This window comes from Pongo pygmaeus, chromosome 12, assembly GCF_028885625.2.
Source record: "Pongo pygmaeus isolate AG05252 chromosome 12, NHGRI_mPonPyg2-v2.0_pri, whole genome shotgun sequence".
Lineage (NCBI taxonomy): Eukaryota > Metazoa > Chordata > Mammalia > Primates > Hominidae > Pongo > Pongo pygmaeus.
In genome coordinates, this window is record NC_072385.2 from 111,494,317 (window position 1) to 111,519,213 (window position 24,897).

The window sequence follows — 24,897 nt, forward strand, 5'->3', positions numbered from 1 at the left end:
CCACCAAGGCACATGTATACCTATGTAACAAACCTGCACATTCTGCACATGTATCCCAGAACTTAAAGTATAATAATAATAAAAAAGAAGAACATATGATATGGTGCTTACAAATTATGAAACATAGTATGGGTGGCAACTCAATGAGTATAAATAATTATTATCAGTATCTTTTCACCATCATCACCATTAGCATGATAAATGTTATTGTTTCATTGGCTTATTCAATTAGCACTCATTTATTCTTTGCAGGGAACTATGCTAGGCACTAGTAATAAAAAGGTAATTTAAAAGGAAAGAGATAATAAAGTGAAAACACAGGTAGACTTTGAAGCCAAACTGCCAGAGTACCAATTCCAGCATCACCACTTACTAGTTCTGCATCCTTGGACAACACTTAAACTGCTTCTGCTTTAGTCTCCTTCAATATGTAAGATAGAAATAGCCTAGTACCTGCCTCATTGGGTTGTTGCTTTAAGTTGTTAATATATGTCAAGAGCTTTGACCTGCGCTTGAAATACAGTCAGCATTATAGAAGTGCTAGAGAAATACTCGATGTATAAGACCTGAAACTATAAAACTACTGGAAGAAAACAAAGAGGAAAGCTCCATGATATTGGTCTGAGCAATGAATTATTGGATACTACCCCAAAAGTACAGGCCATAAAGGCAGAAATAGACAAATGGGATGATTACATCATATTTAAAAGTTTCTGAAAAGGAAACAACAGAGTGAAAAGACAGCCCACAGCATGTGAGAAAATATTTGCAAACAATGCATCTGATAAGGAATCAATATCCAAATCTATATGGAATTTAATAGCAAAAAACCCCCAAATGACCTGATTAAAAAGTGGGCAAAAAGACCTGAATAGATATTTCAAAAAAAAGGGACATACATATCACCAACAGATACATGAAAAAATGCTCAACATCACTAATTATCAGGGAAATGCAAATTGAAACCACAATATTCCCATCACACCTGTTAGAAGGGCTATTATCAAGATGATGAAAGATAAGTATCAGCAAGATGTGGAGAAAAGGGAGTCCTTGGACACTATTGGTGGGAATGTAAATTAGTATAGATATTACAGAACCATAGTATGGAAGCTCCTCAGAAAATTAAAAATTACCATGTGATTCAGCAATCCCACTGCTGGGTAGAAAGCCAAAGGAACTGAAATTGGTATGTCTAGGAGATACCTGTACTCTCATGTTTATCGCATCATTATTCACAATAGCACAGATATGGAAGCAACCCAAGTGTTCAGGAAAAAGGTGAATAAAAAAAATGTGGTATATATACACAAATGGAATACGATTCAATCTTAAAAATGAGGGAAATTCTGTCATTGTGACAACATGGATGAATCTAGAGGACATTATATTAAATGAAATAAGACAAAGACAAATACTGCGTTATCTTACTTATATGTGGAATCTAAAATAGTCAAACTCAGTAGAAGTAACGAGTGGAGTGGTCATTATCACAGGCTGTGGGGCTGGGGGCAGGTGAACAGGAAAAGGGGAGATGTTGGTCAAAGAGTATAAAGTTCAATTTTATAGGGTCCTTCTAGGTTTAAACATTCTTACCACAAAGAAATGATAAATATGTGAGGTGATGAATATTTTCATTGCTTGATTTAATCATTCTGCAATCGTATAAATATAACAAATCCTACACCATAAAGATATACAATTATTATTTACCAATTAAAAATAATTAAATTTACAAAAACAGAACATAAGCTGCATGAAGATATTTTTGCCATTTTTTACTACTTTTTAAAGGTATTAATATTTATTGAATAAGTGAAAGATAAAATCCTTTCCTTCAAGGAACACACAACCTAGTAAAGAAGTTTATGATCACACAGATTCCAATCAAAGTGTCTTTTTAGTGGATGCTAAATAGAGTTATACTTACACATGGCCCCTGCCCTCTGAGAGGGACTTGTGAGAAGCCAGCCAACATTAATGCAGTATGTGTGATGACTTTGTAATTAATTATTGTGCTGGAGGCACAGTCCTCCTTTTGTGTTTGGTTAACTCAGTGAGCAAATAAACAAATTTGCTTTACAGAGTCTCATGAAACCTAATTGACATCATGATCCTGCCAAGCACTGTGGCACAGGTGAAGCCATTTTGCACTCATGGTTCAATGAGTATAAAAGACATGAAAAGCACACCTCCTTCCACCTTGCACAGACCTTCCGGTTCAGCATGTCTTCTCCTATCATGCAAGTTTCGCATCCAGATTAGCACAAGGATGTATCACAGGGAGATATAGGAGAAGAGGGCCCACAAATATAACTTCAGTTCTCAATTTAAAGGTGATTTTACCCTCTTATGGGACTTTGATATCTGGTGATATGCAGTATTCAACTTCATAGCATGAGACATTTTCCAAGATGAAGATCTTTGAACCATTAAATTACTCTTGCTGGTACACTGACCATGTACACGCACACACACATACGCACACATGAACGATATTAACTAAGTACGTTTCAAGCATAGAGCTAGATAGTCTAGCACAACAGAACTGGGCTGTCCCATAAATCCCACTAGCAGGTAAGTTGTGAGGATGATGACTGTCCACTTTTTCCTGCATATACTAGATCAACAGCTTCTACGCTCACATAGCAGATCATGTACCTTGGAGTACCCAGAGGAACACAGCACAGGTTTCCTTGTCTTGTCCTCCAAGCTCTAGTCTGTGCCTTCAGTCCTGCTCCTACTTCCCCTCCCCACTGGCAGTCCTCCCTTGCTGTGGGGGTCTGTCTGTCTGCAGAGATCTGTCTGCTGAGGTCTCTCTAGTCCTTTTGGGGCCTACCTCATTAGTTTCCTAACTATTTTGCTTTTTTTTTTTTTTTTCTTTTTCGAGACAGTCTCACTCTGTTGCCCAGTCTGGAGTGCAGTGGTACAATCTCAGCTCACTGCAACATCTGCCTCCAGGGTTCAACTGCAGGGTTCAACTCCAGGATTCATCTGCCTCCAGGGTTCACTGCAACTCCTGCCTCAGCCTCCTGAGTGGCTGGGATTACAGGTGTGCACCAGCACGCCCGGCTAATTTTTGTATTTTTAGTAGAGACGGGGTTTCACCCTGTTGGTCAGGCTGGTCTCAAACGCCTGAGCTTGTGATTCCCCTGCCTCAGGCTCTCAAAGTGCTGGATTACAGGCATAAGCCACTGTGCCTGGCCTACTTTCCTAACTTTTAAGGCCCCTTGATTTAATCTGCTTTATTTCTCACTGTTTCTCCAGCTCCACCTTTCTGTCAAATGGAGAATACCCTCCACAAACCCCTCTTTGAAGTGTGAGTCTCAAGCAGAGTGGATGGTCCTCTAAAAGATGCAGTATTTGTGCTTTACTACAGCACCCTCTCTCTCCAAAATTTTGAATTCTAATACCCTCAGGCTCTTGCCACATTTAAAATCTGAATTCTGCCAATTGCGTTTTTTCTATACTTTTCCAGACATGAGTTAAAAACAAGTTTCAAATCTGTTTTCCTCCACAGTAACTCTAGACCTCCTGAAAATCAGATATGTGACAGGACATCTCTGTGATTGTCTCCAGCTAATTCTACTGTGATTATCAACTGGGAGACATAAGTAATTTCAAGGGGCCACCTCTAGCTAACGCCACAGGACAGTGTACAGCAACATGTTGTTGCAACCACAAACAAATGATGATGTAGTGCATCACTGCATGCTAAACTGACTCACAGAAAGCTATTTTTTTTAGAGAAAATGTGGTACACATACACCATGGAATACTATGCAGCCATAAAAGAATGAGATCATGTCCTTTGCAGCAACATGGATGCAGCTAGAGGGCATTATCCTAAGTGAATTAACACAAGAACAGAAAACCAAGCACTGCATGTTCTCACTTGTAAGTGGGAGCTAAATACTGAGCACACATGGACATAACCGTTGGAACAATAGACACTGGAGACTACTGGGGGGGCAGAAGGGAGGTGGGAGTGTATTGCTAAACTACCTAGTGGGTATTATACTCATTAACTGAGTGATAGGATGAGTACACTATACCTCAGCATCACACAATATACCCATGTAATGAGCCTGCACGTGTGCCCGCTGTATCTAAAATAAAAGTTGAAATTTAAAAATAAAAAGAAACAAGGTGGGAAGAGGAATGCAAGGTATTGGGTTTGAACCATTCATATCAGGACCTTGTGTTGAAGTTCAATACACAGACTAGCTCACCCCATTTCCATTCAATCATTTCCTTTCATCAGCATCTCTAACATAAAAGAAGTTTCAATACTATGTATGGACAAATTGTGCAGGCAAATCATGTGACTAAATGTACACATTGAGATCCTACGTAAATCCGCTTCCCTGGGCATGTAGCTGAACATATCTTAAAAACCCCAGAGTTATCTGGTCCCTATTTTCCTCTCTAAGCTAATCTCTCTCGGTTCCAACCACACCAGCCTTCCTTCCTTTGTTCAAACACACAGTGCTGCTCCCCTCTTCCCATAGCCTTAATACATGCTACTCCTTTAACAATATTTTATGGCTATATCACATCTTATAATCAAATACTGTCATAGTAGCAACACATCTAAACTGTTGTACATTTTGCCATTTTACATTTCTCTTTCAGTTACTTGATTGATATTTCTGTCCACCGTAGACTGTGAGATTCCTCAGAGCAGGGATTCTATCTGTTTTTTTCACTATTTGTACCATCAGCCCTGACCCAAGTATCTGGCATATAGTAAGACTTCAATTAATATTTGTTGAATGAATTACTGATGTGGATTTTATCTTCTATTTTTCTTCTTTATTGTTTTAATATTTTTGAGCTTTGGCTCTGTGGCCAGGCACTTTCCTGTCCTAGCACACATATTTTCTTAAGCCGTTCTTTTGCTTAGAGATTTATTTACTGGTTAGTCAAAGCACAATAATTTGAGAAGTTATAATTTTGGAAACTCCGTAATTGGAAAATGAATGGGATCAGAATGAACAAAGAAAATATCAGGTTGTTTTGTTTTTGTTTTTGTTTGTTTGTTTGTTTTTTTGAGACAGAGTCTCGCTCTGTTGCCCAGGCTAGAGTGCAGTGGCATGATCTCTGCTCACTGTAACCTCCACATCTCGGGTTCAAGCAATTCGCCTGCCTCAACCTCTCAAGTAGCTGGGATTACAGGTGTGTACCACCATGCCTGGCTAATTTTTGTATTTTTAGTAGAGACGGGTTTTCACCATGTTGGTCAGGCTGGTCTCGAACTCCTGGCCTCAAGTGATCTGCTCACCTTGGCCTCCCAAAATTCTGGGATTACGGGCATGAACCATCACTCCTGGCCAGGATTAGGGACTTTGAAATAAGGTTTAAAGTAGATCAGCAATGATCAGGAATGAGAATACAGACATGTGGTGAGCAAAGGGAGGTTGTTGGAGAAGGGGAAGAAATCTGCTCAGCCCAGGGGGTTGTGGCCACTGCTAGGTGATGTGCAATGAGGTTACCTTCTAGGCGGAATGGATGTACAGATTTGGGATTGGATAAACTTGTTCTTGGCCCAAAACTTAAAGTAGCTGTCACTATAGCTGGACATGATGAATTAAGTGGAACCTACTCTAAACAGGCTACCCTGCATATTAAACTTCTCAAATGCACTAACAAAGCACTTTTGAAAGAATTGTAACTAGGTCAGCAATACATTTGCTGTATATCACACAAATAATTCTAATGTAATTCATAAATATCTAGGCTTATGGAAATTGATGTTTTCTGTAAATATTGGAGTGTGAACAACTCTCACTGCCAGTCAAAGTAGAATCAAATTTGAGGCTGGTACATATCAAGGGAAATAATGGAGATTCATAGATTACAGGGTGAGAGAGGTCAAGTGCTATATATTATCTGCCATAAACAGAAACTTCAAGACCTATAGCTTTTTTTTTTTTTTTTCATACAGTCAGACACAATCTTCTTTTCCTTTGTACTGTGTTCCTGAAGGCACCTTAGTGAGATTTTCTGGAGTAAATGATTCTATTGGCCTGCTTGAACTTATTTGAAAAGATTCATCCTGAAGTGTCCTCTCAGCTTCTCTTTCAAATCAGTTTTTTGCCTGTCCCTGGCCCTCTTGACTGCCTTGATTAACTTTTCCAGGATTCAATCATCATGATCTCTTTAGGAGATTCAACAATGTTAGTATGGAATCTTCCAAAAATATTTCACAGAAATGTTAACGGTGATAATCAGGATGGTAATATTGCACATGCGCGTGCACACATGTATTTTCCAAAATTTCTAAAGTTAGTAGGTATTGATTTGATAATGTGTCAGTCAATTATTTATTCAGCCAATACTGCTTGAGTGTCCGCTCCATACCGTTCATTCTTCTAGATGCTTCAGATACAGAGGCAACAATGATTAAAATAAAGGGCCAAGGTTTCATTTGGGAAGATGTCAGTAATATTCCTGCAAACCCCTAGCATTACATTTTACACTGTGTCTTCCAGAACCCAAAGAACAGGCTCTGTGGCAGCAGGCTCTGTCCTGAAACATGGGAAAATAGAGGAAAAAACTGAGAGGAGAGAAAGCTCAACTTTCTTTTGTCAATATAAAGTTCTGAGTTTTTATTTTAGAGTGAAGTTAAAATTACTTCTTGAAGGTGAACTAATTTTCTTTTCTACATTTTCGGAGTTTCCCTTTGGGTGAGGCATATAGCGACCTAATTTTCTGCAAGATTTTGTAATCTATAGGGATGAAAATTAAAAGGAGAGATGTGTGCTGAGGAAAGAAAAAAGAGGAAGTAGAAAAGGATAGTGAATCACTAAAGATTTTTGCCTCAGAGAAACAAAAAAATAGCTGTTGACTTCTCAGTGTGTTGATTTTTCATCCAAATGTTTGTTAGGAAGCTGCTGATAGAAAAGTGGGTTGATAAACATATTTGAATTTGCTATCTAAAATTACCTATACATCTAATAGAGCAAGAGTGAGGCTTTTGAAATACTTGATTTAATTAAATATTTATTGACATTGACTGTATGCTTATAGACAAAATACCTATCCTGCCCTTAAAAACAATTCATTTTTTAAAAACATGTGACAGGTAACTAAGGCGTAACATATAGATGTCAGCCACCACTCCCATGGCTTGCCCTAGGCGCCTGTCACTTCAAGAAGCATCGAGAAGAGACCTGGAGTCCCAGCCCAGGACTTCAGAAGGAGCACATGGCAGGAAGAAGGCTGTCAGGGACGATTCTCTCGCTGACCCTACTCCTGATGGACAGCTCTGTGCTTTGAGCTGCCTGACTCAGTAGGAGGTTCGCTGTGGCTTATGCCATAGGCTCTTCCTAGGATTTATCTTGGCTTATCCTAGTCCCTAGGACTGCCCTCCTTCTCACTCACCAACCCACACTCAGTTGTGGAATTCCCTGGAACTGTTCTCTTGACATTGTCCTCATGTGTTTTCTCTCAGAATTTCCAAAAATGCCACTTAACTGATATAGTCTCTGTAATTTGGCATGTGCTGTTTTCTCTGCCTAGAGAGACACCCGCCTTACTCACTGTCTAATTCATGTTTGTGTCTCAGCTAACACATCATTTCCTTTTTCTAAGGCCATGCTAAGCCCTCATTGTCTGTGTACCCATATCCTTGGTACATCTCCTACAAAGCACCAATTGCATTAACTAACCTTGCCCAATGTCGATCCTTCTTGCTGACTTATAAATTCAGTGATGACAAGAAGTTTCTTTATCTACATGTTTGACAAAAAATAATAATGAATTGAATGAATCAAAGGCCTATATTTTCCCCTTGCTCTTGAGTATTCCTTTATCTCTCTGAGAAAGAAAGCAAATGCAAACATCTTGAATCTGCTCCCTACTTGACAGGCAGAAATTCAGATCATGGACCAAAGGCTTGTATTTGCATTCCAGATCAAACTTTGTCACTTTTGGTACCAACTATGTGGTATTTCTTTTTTTTTTTTTTTTCTAAATGAGTTCATCTCCAGTTATATCATGGAAGACAGAAGAGAAATGTGGTTCAGGAAATGGAATTTTGTTTGACATATTCTTCTCCAGAAAAACCACTGCTCTTTAAAGAACATGGGAACTATAGATTTCTGGGGTATAATTTCTGAGGGAAGGAACAAACAAAAAGGGGTGCAGAGAAGATTGAAAATGCGGTTGTCCATTATGCTTGCCTGAGGTAGCCTGGTGAAGCCTCTGCTGCAAGTGATGTCTGGAATGAAAGGAAGCTCTTTGGAGCTCATCAGCAATCTTTTTTTTTTAGATGGAGTCTTGCTTGGTTGCTCAGGCTGGAGTGCAGTGACACTATCTTGGCTCGCTGCAACCTCTGCCTCCCAGGTTCAAGTGATTCTCCTGCCTCAGCCTCAGCCTCCTGAGTAGCTGGGATTACAGGCATGCACTACTATGCTCAGCTAATTTTGTGTTCTTAGTGAAGATGGGGTTTCAACATGTTGGCCAGGCTGGTCTTGAACTCCTGACCTCAGGTGATACACCTACCTCGGCCTCCCAAATCGCTGGGATGACAGGCTTGAGCCCCACCTGTCATTAACCTTTCTTAATTAAAACCGGCCCTTGAATTTTTGATGAAGGCTGCTACCATGGGCTAAAATGATAACTAAAATCCACAGAGGCCTGTAAGAGGACCCAAAACCCAAATCCTGCCCTTTTAGGAGACAAGGGCAGTGAGAAAACACTTCATCAGCAACTCACAGTTAAGCATCTCCAAATTTTCCCCAATTTTTTCCATCTGAGTAATCAGGAGTATAATTGAACACAATGAAGTGTTGAAAGCTTTTTCAATGTAATATAGAAGATTAACTATACAATTATCCCTTATAGAGCTAAAATAACACTGCTCTTGCATCATAATGTCTTACATAAGATTCTTTGAACTTCTCTGAGGCTCTGTAATAGTTTAGTACCCTATCATTATTATCTTGCAGTCCGCCCATTTTTCAGATGGGAAGACAAAAATAAAGAACAATTTATCCTTCATATTGTGACCTCACCTAATTTATCAAGACATATAAAAAAGTCCAATGGACACATATTTACATCATTTTATATAAAATACCACATAACTGTGATGAATATTTTTGCCATACATATCAAAGTGATATTGAACAGAACTGCAAGAGATATAAAATCATATAAATCAGATACAGTAATTTAAAAATATAGCAGGTTGGGGTTATTTATCATAAAGATAAATATGTCCTTTATGACTCATTGCTTTCTGGGTCATTGCTGAGTGACAGCGCAGCATAGTATTGAGTATGTTGCATAATGACCAAGAGTTATCTCATCAGTTTAAGTTCTTTTTATAACCTCAGGTTATAAAAAGTCAGAGAATTGTGTCATACACTTTTTAAAAAATTTTCGAGCTTGGAATTGAAGTATAAAAGGTATTTTGGTTATTTCATCAGTCAATAAACAACATATTCAGTGGTAAAATTCAGGCAGATTTCACTCCGAAGGCTTACATCAGGTGCTGTACCCCGAGAGGCCCATGGCACCTTGCAAATACTTGTTAGACTCTACCATAATTCATTGTACATCTCTTTTCTAACTAAGCTCTCAGCTCTGAAGAAGAAGAATTGAATATTTTTCCATATAACACTACACTTGACACATAGCAGGTATTCAATTAAGTGTTTCTTGGAGGAGGGATATTTACTTGAAATAGTCCTTGCCATTCTGATTGGCTGCCTGGATGAAGGCTAAAAGGCCCTGAACTTTGAGATACTTTAATTCTAGTCAGGCATGAAAACACCATTCTTTTTGTACCAAATGTGGGCATGTTTACAGGTAGATTATTATATTGGTGAAGAATTGATCATTATTCAGAAATTTGCACTATTAAGAAAAATTTTCCAAAACATAGGATTACTGAGTCTTTTTTTTTTTTTTTGAGACGGAGTCTCACTCTGTTGTCCAGACTGGAATGCAGTGGAGTGACCTCCACTTCCCGGATTCAAGTGATTCTCCTGCCTCAGCCTCCCAAGTAACTGTGATTACAGGCGTGCACCACCACAGCCGGCTAATTTTTTGTACTTTTAGTACAGACAGGGCTTCACCATATTGGCCAGCCTAGTCTCGAACTCCTGACCTCAGGTGATCTGCCCGCCTTGGCCTCCCAAAGTGCTGGCATTATAGGCGTGAGCCACTGTGCCCAGCCGGATTACCGATTCTTTTCCATGTCCTCTAAGACATTGTGTAGAAGCCTGGTCAAGGGATTACTTAATTTTCCTGTCTTACTTGACTTGCTATTTACTATTATTCAGGATAATAACCCTTATAACTTTCCAAGGGTAAATGTTAGCTCTCAGAAAATGGATAGCAATATAGATGATTCTCATCAAATAGCAATAGAAATGAATGTTGTGTGCAAGACACAAATAATTTTTGACCAAAGATTATAGTTTTATTGTCCTTTATGAACATTAAGCTATTTTGTACCTGAACTGGAAATCTTCTTTTTCTCGTAACCACTATACATATCTCCAGTACTTTTGGGACCAGCTTTAGTATTTTGGTGGTTTCATCATTAATGAACTAAAAAAACTTTGACATGTGCTCACTTTATATTTGCATATAATTTGTTGTTTTAGCTTTTTGAAAAATATTCTTTGGCAAAGTAAAACTCATATATATTTAATTTGTATAATCATGTTTAAAAGGTATTGAAAAATGCAGAAATAATCCAGATCCCCCAAAATATATTTTTATATTATATTTGATTTTTAAAAAATTGATGTGGAAAACCAAATGTCTCTGTGTGTGAGTAGGGGTTGGGTAGGGGTTAATCTAAAGCGTATAGGTTGAATTTTGCATATAATTGAGTAAAAACAAGATGGGGCAAATGAGGAAAATAAGATTTCAACAGTGAGGACATCAGTGGGAAAGTGATGAATTTGTCAATATGGTGTAACATTAAATAAGAATTCCTGCAGGCCAGGAAACAGGTCAACAAGAAAAGAGTGGGCAGACACTGAGGTGTTGGTGGGAAGCTGACATTGTTGAGACATTCTTCTTTCAGTATCACTGCACATTTTTAAAAAATAATAGCATTACTCTATAGGCATTTTAAAATGAACTATTTGATTCAAGCTCCACCTTAAAATGGGTTATTTGGGGGAAATTAAGGGACCATTAAACAATAGAAATGCTCGTTAAGAGATGACACAATTCAATTTGATTCAATGCAATATCTATATTTATATTCCACTATATACATAATTTATGTATCTACTATAAACCAAACTTTTAAAAGCACATAGCAGATTAAAAAGAAAAAGACATAAGCCTTTCCTCAAAGATATGAAATGTATTAGAAATTCAAAGCATAGCAATATAAAACAGAAAGAAAGTGAGATACCAGAGAAAGAAAGTAGTAATATCAGTGATTCTGGAGAAAGCCAACTATGGGAAATAATTGCTTCTCGGATAACAAAGACAATTACGGCCCATTCCCAAAAACTTCTTTATATTTGCCTTCAGTCATTAGCTTAAAGGTTCTTATTAACAGAGAAGATCACTGAAAGAGAAGAGTAATATTATTTCAAGTGAATCAAGGACTTGATCTGCTCTACAAAGCTCCTGTGTTTTATGGTGCCCTCAACCACATGTACACAGCTTAGTTGAGACCTACCTGTGGGGCAGCTGTGCTGTCTGGATGGCTCAGGTAGGAAGAAGAGGGAAAAACCAATTCTGCACCCAGTTTCTTCTCCTATCCTTTTCTCAGCCCTAGGTAGAATAAAGAGGGAGATAAAATAAGACTGCCTTTGCTGCTTGCTTTTATATCTCTGAAGTTGCTAACATTTTTCTTTATATCTATTTATTGCCAAATAGCCTTAGAACAAAATTTGGTTGAAGGGTATGAAAACAAAAAGTAGTAGAATTCCCTCCAAACTTATTACTAGTCACTTTTAAAGTGCTTTTACAATTTTTTTCCTGTATATCCTTCCAGTGTTTATCTGTATGCAAGCATGCTTTTAGAGAGTTTTATCTGTAGTATTCTTTATTATTCTCATTCATTCCATGATTTTTCATATTCTCCTTATAATTATATGTTAATAATTATTTTATATTGCTGCATAAGATTTAGACTCACTATACCTTACTTAGGTGTTTCTGTAATTTGAGGCATTTATTTAAATATCAGTTTGGTATTTTAAATAATTCTGCTGTAAATATTTTGGTGAATGTCATTCTGTTTTCATCATATCAGTGACTATAAACACTTAATCCTAAAGTAAGTATTTTTAAAGATCTTAACTCCTCTAAAATCAGGAAATGTTTTAAAATCTATGTGTGTATTTAATATGCTTGTTACATATTATTAACAAGATGTATTAAATTGATGGCAGGTCCTAAAACCATTATTAGTTTAGAATATAGAAAATTGTGTATTACCTTAAATTCCTAAAATTGATGAGAATAATAATATGAGGTTGTAAATATAAAAAGTGTTTAATTGTTGAAATATCTACCTCTAAAAAATGAATAGAAGATTGAAAAAAAAACAAAATGAAAAACGTCTTCTGTTTAAATGCTTAGGAGTGCGTACACATACACACATATATTTAACCAAACAAAAATGTTAGTTAAACACAAAATGTATAAATAATAGGCCAAATAGGAAGCCTGTGAGTGGATCTCTCCAGACTCTACCTGTGTCTTTGTCCTCAGTTTCCAACTGTGTGCCCTCACTATGTGAACGTAAAAAAACCTAGCCATAAGCACAACTGCATGCTGGGTCCTCTGAGTCCTAGTGAATCTCTGAAGATTGTCTTCATTTCCTCATTTGGGCAACCTTGATGGAAAAAAATTGGCAAGTACTAGGAGATATTCATACTCTTTTTCTTGGCAACTCAAAGATGTAATTGCATTGGTGAAAATCTTGGGAGGACATGGTAGGGAAAGTTAAAAATGTACTGTTCGGCAGGCAGGTGGGATATATTAAGGAGAATCATCCTAAACCATATGTTCTATAATTATGAAATCAGGAAAAAGAACAAAATAGACACATTTTACAATCAGAAAACGTGTCACAGATTAATTTTGTATCATCCTTTGTGTGCATGCATGCGTATGTGTGTGACATTTCTGATAATGAAATACACAAGACCTATCCAAAACAATTGTCTCTGGGTAGCATGATTGAGTAATGGAGAAACAAGGGAATGGGGTGGGGGAATGGAGGGAGTCTTTTTACCTTGTTACATTTTCTATTGATACATCTTATAGCTACATTATATGTATTTATTTTTGTATGTATTTATATCTATACCTGTTATGGTATTAATATGTATTTAGACCATTTGATACAGCATTTCCACTTTTAAAAACTTATTATTGGGAAACATGAATAAAGATGTATGTACAAAAATTTAACTGGCTGATTATTTATAGTTAGTAAAATTTTGAGAAAAAAACAGAATTGAGCATTACTGGAATGGTTAAATTGTTGCAATACTTCTGTATGATGAAATCCAAAGACACAAAGATGAATGCTCATAACCTGATACTATATAAATAAGGCTAGGCAAGAGAAAGTGAGGGAAGGGAGAAGAGGCTGGGGATAAATAGAAAGAGCAAGAAGACACATGAAGAGATGGAAGGAAAAACATCATATTATTAACAGATTGGCAGTGATAAATACACCTCAGACATGTGGTTACAGATGCTTTTCCTTATTTTCATTACTTTACTCGTTATTGTCAATATTTGATAATGCATACACATATTATTTTCATATGGAAAAATATTAAAGTGTTTTTAAAATCCATATTGTTTATTGCTAGGTGAAGGTATATTATGTGGACATAGCTGTTGACATATAGTGCCAAATTTGTCTTCTAGAAAGGTTGCTTCATAATATACACAGATGTGAATTCTCCTGCTAGCTTTTTGCAACCTGCTTTTCATTGATTTCCATCATCCGTGTTGCTGCTTTAATATATTTATAATTCTCAATCTAAATTTATGCTTCTTTTCTGAGTTGAACATTTTTCTATTTGTTACATTTTATCTTTTCTCAACTGCCTAGTTCTGTCCTATGTCAAAAAGGGTTTTCTTAAAAATAGATTTATTAAATGTGGTACAAATATTTTTTACTTGATTTTTAACCATGATACGTTTGACATAAGTGAAAATTACTGATTGGTGTATAAGATGCACCATTTGGCTGATGGGTATACTAAAAGCCCAGACTTCACTGCTAGGCAGTAGACACATGCAAGAAATCTGTACCTGTACTGATTTCCCTCTTTTTCTATGAAAATCTATAAAAATAACAAAGTAATAAAAAAATCAAAGGGAATGTGTAGGAAGCAATACTTTGCTGTTACTTGGAACTGGGGTGCATAAAAGGAAGTCATGGGGATTAAAAATGGAAAAATAATTTGGGAAATATTGAATAGTAGGCGAAGACATTTGGGTTTGTCAGTATTTAATGGAGAGCCATTGGGGATTTTTGAACAAAGTACTGAAATAGTCAGAATTGAGCTTCACTATACAAGATGAAGAAGTCTTAGAGATCTACTGTACAGCATATTGTCAGTCATTAATAATATTGTATTATAGATTTAAAAAGTTGGTAAAAGGGTAGTTCTTATGTTAAGTGTCACCACAAGTAATAATAAATAAATAAATAAACAGGGCAGGAGAAAACTTTTGGAGATATTGGATAGGTTTATGGCACAGACTGTAAAGTTGGTTTCAGGGGTGTATGCAAATTTCTAAACTCACTAAGATGTATATGTTAAATATGTCCAGCCTTCTGTATGTCAATCATACCTCAATAAAGGTAATATAATTTTAAGAAAAAAATTTTTAAGAAAAGATTTTAAAGGAAAAAAGTTAATTTATTTTAAATTATAAAAATACAAATTTGGACACATCAATATTTTCCTGGATAATTTTAATTGTTATAAAAAAATTAGCATATTCAAAGAACATTAAAATTATGTAATTTATATGTTTCTATATAACTTTCCCTAATTTAGAGAAAATTTCTATGGTTTTTTGTTTACCTTAAAATATTTAAATAATGTGGCCAACAAGCATATAAAAAAATCCTCAACATCACTAATCATTACAGAAATGCAAATCAAAACCACAATGAGATACTATCTCACACCAGTCAGAATGGCTACTATTAAAAAGTAAAAAAAATAACAGATGCTGGCAAGGCTGCAGAGAAAAGGGAATGCTTATACACTGCTGGTGGGAATGTAGATTAGTTTAGTCGCTATGGAAAGCAGTTTACAATTTCTCAAAGAACTCAAAGCAGAATTACCACTGGTCCCAGCAATCCCGTTATTGGTTACATACCCAGAGAAATACAAATCATTCTGCCATAAAGACACATGCATGCATATATTCCTCACAGAACTATTCATAATAGCAAAGATGTGGAATCAGCCTAAATGCCCATCAACAGTGGACTGGACAAAGAAAATGTGTTACATGTACACCAAAGAATAATACACAGCCATAAAAAAGAACAAGATCATGTCCTTTGCAGCAACGTGGATGAAGCTGGAGCAGGCCATTATTATCCTAAGTGAGCTAACACAGGAACAGAAAACCAAACACTGCATGTTCTCACTTATAAGTGGGAGCTAAACGTCGACTACATATGAGCACAAGAAGAGAACAAAAAACACTGCGGCCTACTTGAGAGTGGACGGAGGGAGGAGGTTGAGGATCAGAAAACTACCTATTGGGTACCTATTATATCATTTGAGTCATGAAATAATCTGTACAACAAACCCCCATGATACATAATTTACTCATAAAACAAACCTGCACATGTACCCCTAAACCTAAAATAAAGTTAAAATATGCATATTTAAATACATTCTAATTTGATATGCTAAATATTATTTTTCTATTAGTATAAGTTTACTGCCTTTCTTATGACAGATTTAAATATATATAATTTGTAATCTTTCTGGAAATATTTCGGGAGATATATATATGTGCACGTATGCGTATGTATGTATATGGAAGTAATCATGTATAAACAGAAAAATTACATATATACAAAGAAATTATATTTTATATATGATATGTAACATGTATTTTCTCTGCTACACTGTTAATTACTTTTGTTGTTTTTTACTAGTTTATATTGTATTTATTCACCTAAAGAAATTTGTGCATTAAGGACAAATTAGAAAATAAAGAGAAGAAAAAGGAATTAAGTATCATCCTTAATCTAACAATTCACAGTTATTAGTCACTCTTTTGTACATATCTTCTAGAGTATTTCCTATGCTAATATGTAATCATACTACGTATAATGATTTTTATCTTGTTGTATATTGTTTTGTTTAATAATCTCATGTGATCTTATTTCCACTTTATTATTTTTCTATTACCTTACTTGTAGTTGCTAAATAAAATTCCATGAAAAGATCCGACATGATGATTTAACCAATTCCACATTTTAAATCATACGTTATTTTCAATTTTTTATTATCAATTGTGATCAGATGACTGTTTTGCAAATTAATATTTTCACATATGCTTTTTTCCTTAAGATAAATTTCTAGTTGTAGAGTTGTTTGGTCAAATGTAATGAACATTTTAATAATCTTTGATACAAAACATCATATGGCCTCTCAGAAAGATTCTACCATTTTACCATTTCACCAGCAATGTCTGGTGGGTGGTGGGGGGTTGGCCAGGTACATGTTTTTCTCTATGTTTGTTGATATTAAGCATTAAGATTATATCCTATCCTTTAGGAGAAATAGGTATCTTCTCATTAATTAATTCACATATCTATTATATATAGACTTTTCATACGTTTATTTGATATTTTAGTTTTTCACTTTTAAAGTTTTGAAGTCAGTTATGACAATTGGTCCAGGGATGTTTCTCTTCTACATTTATGATGTTTCTAAAATTAGTTTAAATTTCTTTTAGATGCAAGTATATGAGTAAGTGAGGAATAAAATAGACACCTATCTGGCTAGTCAAATAACAACACTAAACATCTATTTCTTTATTGCATATGTATAATAGACATGTGAAAAGTTAGTTTTATATTTAACTTTGCATTGCTGAAGCATAGTGATTCTTAATTTTATTTCAGCTTATGTTACACAGGTTTAAAGTTGTGTTCTCTGTTTAATTTATCCTGATACTGTTTAGTAGATGTGAAAATGGCTTATTGAAAAGAGAGTTTTAAATTGTTTTTAATTTAGGTTCAGACTTTAAAAAATCCATTCATTTGGTGCTGATTTGCATATTTGACCTCTGTAGCTTTCTATTGTCTCAAGGAACCAATTAAAACATCTTCTTTCTAAGAATTTGTTATTAGTCGACTCTAGTTGAGTTATTGTATAGTAACACCCCAAAGTCTCAGTGGTATTCACATAATAAAGGTTTATTTCTTATCCATGCTGATGTCTACTATAGGTCTTCTGCAGCTCTATTCCATGTTACTGTCATTGGGGGTTCAGTCTGACAGAACAACGTCTAACATCACCAGTCTCCTTGCAGATGAAAAAAGGTGCACGGTAAGTCAAGCGTTGGATTTTAAAGCTTCTTGGATGTGAAACACATTATTCAATTCACAGTTCATTGGACAAAGAAGTTATATGACCAGGGTTGATGTTAAAGAAGCCAGAAAATGTAATCGTCCTCCTAGAAAGGTACAGCAAATATTTTGAACAATAATAGTATCACCACATCTGTTCAAGTAGTTTGCTAATATTGGCTCTAGAATTACAAAGCCGTGCCAGTGGAAGAGTCCCTTATGCGTTAATTAATTTAAGAAATTTGACCCCAATGCAGCCCTAAGTGAATTAAAGTGGGAGTCTGAAAACTTTTTCTGTAAAGAGCCAGATAGTATATGTTTCCTTCTTTGTGGGTCATACAGTCTCTGCTGCAACAATTGCAACTTCTCAAGTCCACTAATATAGCCAGAAAGTGGCCCTAGTTATAACAGAAACAAATAGGCATATCTATGTTCCAATAAATCTTTATTAACAAAACAATCCGTGGACTGGATTTTATCTTGCTGACCATTTGCCAATCTCAGAATAGATTCATTCTTGTCTAGTTAGAGTAGAAATTTGGAATAGCCTGTTGAGATCTGGAGTTTTATCCATTCTCACTGAAAGAAATTGCACTAATGGATACAAACTAAAATTTTGTTTATGGCGGGTCATATTCCACTATAAGGCCAACCGTATTTATTTTAAAGCTGTTAGTTCTGGGAAAGATATTCTGAGAGGCAGAGGTGTCATTCGAAAAATCATTTTCAATGTACTCACCTTCGTAAACAGGCTATAGAAAAAATGCTCTATGACATCTTCTGGGCTGATTGGAGCATGCAGGCAACTGAGAAGGCATTGCAAGGGGTGTGGATTAAGACAAGAATGAGAAATTCTAATTTAATTCTTACAGTTGAATTAAAGGGGGTAGTTACCTGAAAACTGTACTCATTTCATCATGGTCCTGGAAAAAGCACAAAACTATATTGCTACTTATCTTCTAAATGGACATAATCATGATCTAGCCACATGCTATAACCAAAGGATAATTATGCCTGTATCTTTTGAACCTTTCTAGGAGTTCTTGTAGGTAACCACAAACATAGATATGTCTAATAGAGTTGACAAAGTAAAACAATATTATTCTACTGGATTGAGGCTTTCTGAAAATATTTAATAAAATTATATTGCTCCATTTTGTTTTAAGAATGAAAACCTGTGTTTTCTTGCGAAGAATAGGATATATGCAAAGTACTTTCAACTTTCTTCCCCCAAAAAATGCAGACCTAAATACAAAGAAGAAATGTTAATTGATTCATTGAACTTTTGAAGCAACTATTTAACATTTTCAATAAAAAGAAGCCTACCTCTAATCCCAGGCGGCAGCTTTACTAAAGACATACATTATAATTATGCTTCTGTTTTCATTTCCTGCTAATAACAGTGACTAGGAAAGTCTGCTTTCTACATCTGGATTTCAAACCATCATTCAGACAAAGCTTCATTAAACCCACCAAACGCTAAAGGTCACTGTGGTTTTCATATGTTTGTGTTGTAGCAACTAAATGTTGCAAAAATGATCAGCTGCCAGCCAAATTTAGAAACACCAGAAAATAGCAAAAGTAAGATGAGGACATACATGATATGTTTATCCATTCAACAAATAGAAACATAGATCAATACAATATAGCCCTTGCCCTCAAGGAAATCATTCTACATGGATGACTGAAGCTTAAATTGACAATTAGAATATTTCATGTAAATATGAAGTTGATTTCCATTAAATGGCTCGACTGAACTGATCCAGAAAATCATCTTTCTTATTTCAAACACACAGAAATGCCATTTAAAATATAACAAATACACATTAAATATATAGTTGAGCTCAAAATATAAACAAGAAAAAAAAATCTCCAAATAAAGAGGGAAGTTAACGTTGGAGTGTGAGTGGAAGCTGATGCCCAGGGGCTCATGGGCATTATTACTGGCTCAAGCCTTGGACTCTACCACTGTAAGTGAAGGAGACTCTTTGTGCTGAGAATTAGAAATGAATTGCTGCATAAAACCAAGATTCATAAAGTCTGACCCATTTATAAAATTGAAACTATACAAACTCCTAAAACCCAGGAAAAATGGCTCAAAATCTTACAGCCTGTCTGAGGTCATGAGCAGAAAGAGTGACCCAAAAGGAATCATCATCTCAGGCTTTCTTCCCTTCAGTGAAGTCAGAGTTCACAATCCACAATCCACACCCCAAAGTAGTTCAATGAAAAGGTCTATTAGAGTTGACTATTCCTGAAACGACATGCTTACAACCCAGGAAAAACAGAATTTTCACAGAATATAGCTCCTGATGCAGATGAACTTTAAATTTTAAAAATTATAAAGCATGCATGAAGTCAAAAATTGACAGAGAAGAGAGAGAGACAGAGAGAGAGAGAGAAAGCAAGCATATCAAACAGAAGATAACTGGATAATTAATTCAAAAGTGAATTTAAAGTAAGTGGATTTAAAAATGTTTAGATGATAAAAAATAATAAATGTTCTAAGAACAATACAGTATGGTATAGGTAGAGACACTGTTGAAAAACAGCCAAGCACATTTCTAAAAAATAAAACATAAAATGATTGAAATAAAAATAATAAATCCTCTTTGATTTATGATGAAATTTGATATAGTTAAAGAGTGAATATCTTAATTGGAAGACAGAGGGCAGGAAATCAGCTGTGGTCATACAAAACGGTAAGGACATGGGAAAGAGGTTTTAGGAGATATGGAGTAATAGATGAAGTAAGGGTGTTTCAAATGAAAGAAGAGGGAGAATGAGAAGGCAAAATTTAGTACTCAGACATTTCTCATCTTCATGATGAAAGATTCTCCCTGGGGCCTGAAAGCTTAAGGGAATGAATAACTCCTACCTTCTCAGGCCCAGTCCCAAGGCGCAAGGCCACTTGCACCAGCAGCATGTGTCAGCAAGATAGCAGAAGCAGGAAGAGAGCTGGCTGGAAGACATGTACCCCCTGAAGATCAAGAGAGAGGCCGTCCGGGCACCATGTAGCAGTTAGTGTCTGCTACTGAGACACTTCCTGTTTACAAGAGACTATAAAACCCCTGCCCCATCCTCATTTGGTGCTGACACCATTTTAGGCCTCAGCCGGCCTGCACCCAGGCACTTATTAAAACAGCATGTTACTCTACACAGCCTTGTGTTGTTTGTTGGTGTGCTCTCAGGGTTTGAACAGATACAAGAGCCTTGCACATGAAAGTCTGATTTTTTCAGATTGACTGAATCCTCCAAGTCTTAAATAGGGTGAATAGAACACCCACACCTGGTTGAATTATAATAAAGTCACATAACATTAAAAATAAAAAGAATTATGTTTCCTGAAAGAAAACTTATTTACAAAGCAAAAGTAAATGGACCTACAAAAAATACTTTACCAATAATGGCAGGTTCAAGACACTAGGAAAAAGATCCTCATAATAATGAAGAAAAATAACTGATTGTCTAGCATTTCAAATCAAGATAAAAATTAAGAGTCATGGTGAAATAAGGAAATTTCATAGCAAAAATTGAGAGAATTTACTTCTGGCAGTTCTCACTGTAAGAGCTACTAAAAATGTGCTTCAAAAAGAAGTATATTGAATCACAAAAAAAGAATAAGATGAAAGAAACAGTAAATGTGAATATATCAACATAAGCATTGACTGTAAATAATAGTGCTAAGTTAGAAGGTAAAGAAACTATTAGAACTGAAATACCAAGCAATTATAGGGAAGGTGAAATCTGGGGGAGAATGTTCTTAAAGAATTCTAAAGTTCTTGTAAACAAAGGAGGCAAGAAAGGTAGATTAGCTTTTCACTGTTTTGAGTATTTAAGTATTTAAATGTAGCTACAACAATAAAAGAAGCATATGTATATCTTTCAAACAGGTAGAGGAAAAACCAAACAAAAATATAGCCAATTGAGTAAAAGGCAGAAAATAAGAAAGACACAATAAACAGTTATGAATACAAAAATAATAGGATATAAATTGCCCTAAGATACCAGTAATCACAATCAGAGATAGTTACTAAATTATTTGCTATCAATTCTATCAGAAAATGAGATTAGAAAAATAAATCCAGCCACATGCTATTCAAAAGCGCCATCCATACAATAAAACTAACTTTGAAAGATTGTTATAAAATGATGGAAATATAAACATATATACTATTGCATATGTTCAAATATGTTCATTATATTTCTGTTTGAAATAATAAAGTATTGGAAAAAAAGCAATGTATTCAATGGGGGAATTGATAAATATTTACAGACTTTTAAAACTTATATTCTCCTATTATATTTTTATAGTCAATTATTTATGGTACATATGAATGTAATTGCTTTCAGGTATTTATTTTGCAATATTTGCATTCTTTTTTTTTTTTTTTTTTTTTTTTTTGAGACGGAGTCTCACTCTGTCACCCAGGCTGGAGTGCAGTGGCGCGATCTCGGCTCACTGCAAGCTCCACCTCCTGGGTTCACGCCATTCTTCTGCCTCAGCCTCCCGAGTAGCTGGGACTACAGGTGCCTGCCAGCACGCCTGGCTAATTTTTTGTATTTTTAGTAGAGACGTCGTTTCACTGTGTTAGCCAGGATGGTCTTGATCTCCTGACCTCATGATCTGCCCTCCTCAGTCTCCCAAAGTGCTGGGATTACAGGCAGGAGCCACCGTGCCCAGCCTGCATTCTTAAATACTTTGTTAATCATCTAATCTCTATATATTTGTATATTAGCCTCTTCTTTTCATTCAATGGAGAAAAGTAAATTTTATCATGTTGCAATAGCTACACTTCCAGATAAAAACTAAATCATATGATGGGACCTGGTATATCAGTTCTCCTGTGTTAAATGCGAATTCCCTGAGGACTTTACTATTGTATATGATATGATTTGTTAGTATGATTATATTAGTTAATTCTCACACTGCTATAAAGAATGACCCAAGACTGCATAATTTATGAAGAAAAGAGGTTTAATTGGCTCACAGTTCTGCAGGCTGCACAGGAAGCATGATTGGGGAGGCATCAGGAAACTTACAATAATGATGGCAGGGTGAAGAGGAAGCAAGCACATCTTCATGTGGCAGCAGGAAACAGAAACAATGAAGAGCAGAGTGCTACACACCTTTAAACAAATATATCCCGTGAGAACTCACAAACTGTCATAAGAACAGCAAGAAGGAAAACCACCCCCGTGATCCCATCACCTCCACTCCAGTCCCTCTCTCAACATTGGGAATTACAACTGAATATGAGATTTGGGTGGCGACACAGCCAAACTTTATCAATGATATAAATTTTTTTTTAATCATGCTAAGATAGGTTCTTCAATTCTTAGTTTATATAAACTGAGAGAAAACAAAAACTAAGAGTTTTTTTGCTAAGAAATGTAGAATTTTATTAAAATCTGTTATTTCTAGTGAGATGATGATATGGTTTGGCTGTGTCCCCACCCAAATCTCATCTTGAATTGTAGCTCCCATAATTCCCACCTGTTGTGGGGAGGAACCTGGGGGAGATCACTGAATCATGAGGGTGGTTCCCCCATACTGTTTTTGTGGTAGTGAACAGGTCTCATGAGATCTGATGGTTTTTTAAGAGGAAACCCCTTTCACTTGGCTTTCATTCTCTCTTGCCTGTTGCCATGTAAGATGTGCATGATTGTGAGTACTCCCCAGCCACGTGGAAGTGTGAGACTACCAAACCTCTTTTTCTTCATAAATTACCCAGTCTCAGGTATGTCCTTATCAGCAGTGTGAAAAGAGACTAATAGAGATGATCAGATAATTCCTCTGTTTTGCCCTGCTGATAAGTACATTAATACTTGCTTGTTATTAAACATTTTAAAATTTTAGATTAAACCTTAATTGATTATAATGTGCATTATTTTGTTATATTTATTATTCTGTTTGGTATTTTACTTTGAATAATTGGATTTATGTTTTTAAGTGAGATTATTATTTTGCAGTTTTCTTGAAAACTCTGTTTTATCTTTAAAAAAATCCATTATCATTGCCAATTCACCAAAAGTTCAGTTAAGGCAGGAGCCAGATTTGGTTTGTTTATCATTTGCTAAACACATCATTTATGCTTAGCCCTGTGCCTGGTACACAGCAGAAATTCATAAACGTTTGTTGAATAAATACTGCAATCCAACTTTTGTCAATAGCATTCTGTTTAAACTAAGTTTTAAAAAATCATTTTTTCTTGAAAACTAAAATATTATTCTGAAGAGTTAAAGATTTACATATGCTATCATATTAAAAAAATTTAATCAGATTAGCAATAAAAATTTAAAAGTTCAGTTTGTAAATAGAAACATAATGCATTTTTAAAAAAATTTTTTCTAAAGTAAACATGGGATACATGTGCAGAACATGCAGGTTTATTACATAGGTATACATGTGCCATGGTGCTTTGCTGCATCTATTGACCCAACCTCTAATTACCACCCGTCATCCCCCACCCTCCAACAGGCCCTGGTGTGTGTTATTCCCTGCTCTGTGTCCATGTGTTCTCCTTGTTCAACTCCCACTTATGAGTGAGAACATGCAGTGTTTGGTTTTCTGTTCCTATGTTAGTCTGCTGAGGATGATGGCTTCCAGCTTTATCTATGTCCCTGCAAAGGACGTGGTCTTATGCCTTTTAATGGCAGCATAGTATTCCATGGTGTATATGTACCACATATTCTTTATCATTTCTATCACTGATGGGCATTTGGGTTGATTCCCTGTCAACCTGAGACCAAAACTGGGAAAAGACACAACAAAAAAAGAAAATTTCAGGCCAATATCCCTGATGAATATTGAAAAAAATATAGAATACTGGCAAACTAAATCCAGCAGCACATCAAAAAACTTATCCACCATGATCAAGTCAGCTACAACTTTGAGATGCAAGGCTAATTCAACATATGCAAATCACTAAGCATAATCTATCAAATAAACAGAACCAAAGACAAAAACCACATGATTATCTCAATAGATGCAGAAAAGGACTTTGATAAAATTCAACATCCCTTCATGTTAAAAACTCTCAATAAACTAGGTATTGTTGGAACATATCTCAAAATAATAAGAGCTATTTATGACAAACCCACAGCCAATATCATATTGAATGGGCAAAAGCTGGAAGCATTCCCTTTGAAAACCAGCGCAAGACAAGGATGCCCTCTCTCACCACTCCTATTCAACATAGTATTGGAAGTTCTGGCCAGGGCAATCAGGCAAGAGAAAGAAATAAAGGGTATTCAAATAGGAAGAGAGCAAGTCATATTGTCACTGTTTGCAGAAAACATGATTTTATATTTAGAAAACCCCATATCTC

General features: G+C 35.7%; 1 long non-coding RNA gene across 2 annotated transcripts in view; it reads left to right on the forward strand.

Moving 5' to 3' along the window:
* LOC129030696 (uncharacterized) overlaps window positions 1-20,132 on the forward strand; it is a 123,614-nt gene extending 103,482 nt beyond the window's left edge. For both annotated transcript variants that reach the window (XR_008500732.1, XR_008500733.1), the window contains exon 4: window positions 17,446-20,132. This is a non-coding gene — a long non-coding RNA (uncharacterized LOC129030696). The remainder of the gene's footprint in view (window positions 1-17,445) is intronic.
* Window positions 20,133-24,897: the final 4,765 nt, after the last annotated feature.